We start from the raw sequence: 4,849 nt of genomic DNA, 5'->3' as shown, positions 1-4,849 counted from the left end.
GAAACCCGGGTGTGACACATATGAAGACAGCGGGACCACTGCAATCTTTACCCATCCCAGCTTGGAAATGGGAAGACATTAGCATGGATTTTATTGTGGGATTGCCCAAAACAGCCAAAGGTTTTGATTCTGTATGGGTTATAATTGATCAGCTTACAAAGATTGCCCACTTTCTTCCCGTCAAAGTAAAGTATACAGTGGCCACATATGTGGAACTTTATATTGCTCATATTCTCAGTTTGCACGGGGTTCCAAAAACAATAGTGTCGGACCGCGGACCACAATTTGTATCCAAATTTTGGGAAGAGCTCCACAAATCTCTGGGTACTAAGTTGCTCCATAGTTCGGCCTATCATCCTCAAACAAGTGGACAAACTGAGAGAGTAAATTAGATACTTGAGGATATGTTGCGGGCATGTGTCTTGGAGTTTCTACAAAAATGGGATGATTGTCTACCATTAGCAGAGTTTTCTTATAATAACAGCTATCAAGAGAGCATTAAAATGGCACCATTTGAAGCACTGTATGGTGGTTTTTTAGGCCTGACATGGTTAAAGAGACAGAAGAAAAACTCCAACGGATCATGCACAACTTGAAAGAGGCACAAGCTCGGCAAAAGAATTATGCGGATATGCGACGCCAACCATTGGTATTTCAAGTTAATGATCATGTATACCTGAAAGTATCACCAATGAAGGGTGTGAACCGTTTCGAGGTAAAAGGGAAACTGGCACCCCGATATATTGGCCTGTTTTTTATCCTTGAATGATACGGACCAGTGGCATACCGACTTCAACCACCAGAAACATTGTCTGCAGTACATAATGTGTTCTATGTATCTCAACTGAAGAAATGCCTTCGGGTTCCTAATTGAACCATCGATGTGATGGATGTTGCTTTGGAACCAGATTTCACTTATTCAGAACATCCCATTCGAGTTTTGGATCAGAAAAACAGGATCACCCGAAAAAGGACTCTTAAATTCTATAAGATACAATGGAACCAGCATACTGAAGATGAAGCTACCTGGAGACTCAAGACTTTTTGGAAAAGAACTTTCCTATGTTTTGAGCTCCATGTATCTTGTAAGACGTGTACATTTGATTGTAAAGTTGGAATAAACCCCATACCACCCCTTGCTCTGTAAGACAAATAAGGAAATAAAGGTGTGACATGTTTCCTTTTCCATTACTTACCCTAGGACCTTAAATCTTGGGACGAGATTCTTTTATGGGGGGGGAGGATGTAACACCCCTGGTGTTAGTGGCACTAAAACTTGAGCATAACATCGTGTGCATTAACATTTCATGATTGTTTGTTATACCTAGAATGCATTCACTAGGTAAAATTTTCAAACAGGTTGTGATGATGTGACTTGAAGAGTGCTTAACCTTAGGGTAGGGTACTTAACCCTAGAATTAGGACCTATGGATGGAAATGAAGCCAAGGTGATTAAAATATCAAAAGTCTTTGGAAACACCCAAAAGAGATTAAGAGTGATGGATTTGAATGGCACAAAGACCCTAGTGTGCCCAAAACCCTAAAAGAAACTAGAAAACCCTAATTGGAACCCTAGGGGGGTAAATGCAAATTTTATGCACTTCTGGACCAAAGTGCAAATATCAAAGTGATAGAACATCACAAACCAAGTAACTTTCACATTGTTGAATGTTCAAGTTGAATGATGAAATTTGGACTTATTTGCAAAAGGGTCACATGAACACTAAATAGCTAAGTCTGGAATTCAGTGTATTGAAGTCAACTTTAGAGCTCTATATCTCTAAATTCATAAGGAATTTGCCCTAAGTCAATGTATCAAACTTATAGAGCTATGTTAGGAGTACAACTTTGATTAAGTGACTAAGCATTGGTGTTGTACAAAAATTGGAGTAAAATGGACTCAAAGCTAGGTTGTCAGTTAGATCAAGGGTGAGGGTTGGACTGACAGTGAGCTCGGGTGAACTTTGAATGCCGAATTCGGTGTGATTCGATGAGAATTCACTCGAGGTCTTTATAATGAAATCAAAGCTAGTTTATAGGAGATTAATTTTGCTGCAGACCAATTAGAGAGTTGCCACATAAAAATTTGTGAAAATCGCCGCTGAAAATGCTCTGTCAGGTGCTTTGATTGGAGTTCTGATGGTATAGTGACCTGAAGAAGAATCCAGGTTTAGTGAACTCGCCATCGGTGATCCCGTGCCTGGATTCGCGCCGGTCGCTGCGATTCGTGCTTGGCGTAAAGTGGATAACCAAGGGGAGTGAAAGATCTTGGCGCCCGGATAGACTTGGACCCGGTCACTGGATGGTTCACCGTACCCACTTGTTCTGCAGCCGGCTGAGACGATCCTCGCCGGCGTTGGCCGCATGCCGCCCGTGCGCCATGTGCCTGGAGCATTACCAAGTCATAGTGAACTGCCATTGGGAGTCTGTCCTTCGCCGGGAGCCTTGCCTCAGTAAAATCCACGTTAGCGCTTCCCGGTGATTTCCCCTCTCTCCGGCCGCCAGCGCGCCTTATCAAAAATAGTTGCCACCGCCGTGGATTCTATAAATTGATGCACCAGTGAGTTCCGCTAGGTAATTACATACCCAGTAAACCAGCCCTCGCCTCGAATCGTTCAACATAGCTCCTCAATTTGGATTTTCTCCCAAATCTGGTTTTCTGCGCCACGAGAGTCTCTCACCATGGCCAGCCCTCCTCAGGTTGGTTCATGCTTCTCTGGTGGATGTTCTTGCATCCCTTAAGTCTCCGGTTACTCGTAGACCCATATGATTGAGCTAGATCGCACCAAATCGCCATGAACAGTTTAGATTGTCTCTGATTTTTGCCGTCGTCGTGGACAGAGAGATTCCGGTCTGGATTCGTGTAATTAATGGAGGGATTAGGGTCGCCAAGGATAGATTTAGGTGTCGACCAAGATAAGGCCCTAATCATTGAGTATCTCGGCCGGTACAGGTTTGCTAGAGGGCGTGCTCACCGGCGTTCGCCATCGGGGACCTGTCGTTGCGAAGATATAGAACTCCGAGGGCCTAACTATGAATGTCAGAGACACAAGTAAATAGTGGAAAGGGGTCATTCAGTGTTTGGAGCCCGACCGCGCACCTGGGGTTACCCCTCGAGGTGCTTTTGGGTAGGACGGTGTTGCTGATTGTAACTCAATGGTTCGTGCGAGGCGCACGAGAGACGATAGACAGGCTCGGGCCACTTTGAGATGCATAACACACTACTTCGTGGTGTGGATGTTTATGTGGTGGGTTACAAGGGATTTCTCCAGTATGTTGAAAGCTAATGAACTTAGTAGGCGGCTAATGAATGACTTGGAAATGATGGGGGACCCCGTTGGCCTTATATATCCAACCGTGGGACATTACATGTGTGTATGATAACGATGTATTCCTAAGTAATAGTGAACTGACTAAACTTATCTTCCTACAATCTTGCTGACTTATCTTTATTTGGTTCCAACGTCCAAGGGTGTCACGCGGGAGAATCGGATCAGAGCTGTGGATATCGTTTAAATCCCACGAGCCGCCTGGGCCCGCGTCCACTCATTCCCCACGTTAGCCCACTCTGTCAGCAGTTCTCCCCTGGCCCACAAAGGGACAGTCTCGCGAGACAATAGGCCTAAAGCCTTTCGCGAGGCCTTTTAGCCTTCTAGTGGACCCAGGGGATATCTGTCCCCCACAAGCCCCCAATCTTTGAGTTGATTTTGAATTAATCGGCCCAAAGATTCTAGGTCCAGCTTGCGATTTTGATTTTCATTTTGGTGATGGACGCTTTGAAGGTGCACCTGTTGAACATTGCTTCTAAACTCTATGTGACTCAGTAAAAAACAATCTTCTGTTGTCCTCCTTTGGTACATTCAACGATCTTCATCTCATGTGTGGCAGAACCACCCGAATTATTCCAGCTTAAGTGCCTAAGTCACGCCTCAGGGGCCGTAAAACACTTAAATCGGAATAACCCGTCAGTCCTTCAGATCTAGTCTGATAGAGCCACTTAACCAGGATCAAATTCCACAATCTCACTCGAAGGTGAGTCACAGAAGATATACAATAAAACAGGAAACCTCAAATTAAGTACTGAGTTATTACATAAATCGGAGTTTTTGAGTAGCAAGTAAAGTTCACAAATTAAAGTGCAGCGGATAATCAACGTCGTCGGTAATGAGGAAATGGGCAAGGCCTAGCCCACTACTCCTCATGCTCCTCTCCTGCCGGAGCAACATCCCACTCGACCGTCCAACCCGGTGGCAGGGTGGTAGGCCAAGTCACACCATCAACTACATCCTGCATGGTACCTGCAAAAATGGTGCCACAAGCAAGGCTGAGTATACTAATACTCAGCTAGACTTAACCGGTGTGAGGAGTCTACTCCTCTACCTCTAGACTATGCAGCTGTTTGGCTGAGGGGTTTGGTTTGCCAAAAGCACTAGCTGTTTCTAAAATCAATTTTTAGCTTTTCAGGTTCTACCATCATTAACTTAGCTAGATTTGCTCCTTCTAAGCATACATGGTAACAATCAATTAGTTCAACCAACAAGTTATCTCATATAATCCTCATTTCACTTCTTACTCGATGCAGTACAAGGAATCAAGCAGTCTCATTAGCTGCGAGAAGCAGACGATTCGAATCGAGTTTTTAAACCTTGCAAGGTAAACCTAAACACACGGCATGTCAGGGTACTCCGACCCCGCACATGACAACCGTCCCCATCGATTCCCCGTTCGCGTCCAGGCCTCACCGCCTTGGCATACAATGCTCCACTGACCCCGGCTGCCGCCGTGCAGTGACTGCACTTGTACCCACCATAGCTAGCATGGGAGACCCAGTCTCAGGTCGCATGAGGGA

This window comes from Zea mays, chromosome 5 (assembly GCF_902167145.1).
Source record: "Zea mays cultivar B73 chromosome 5, Zm-B73-REFERENCE-NAM-5.0, whole genome shotgun sequence".
Lineage (NCBI taxonomy): Eukaryota > Viridiplantae > Streptophyta > Magnoliopsida > Poales > Poaceae > Zea > Zea mays.
Note: the sequence above shows the minus strand (reverse complement) of the source record.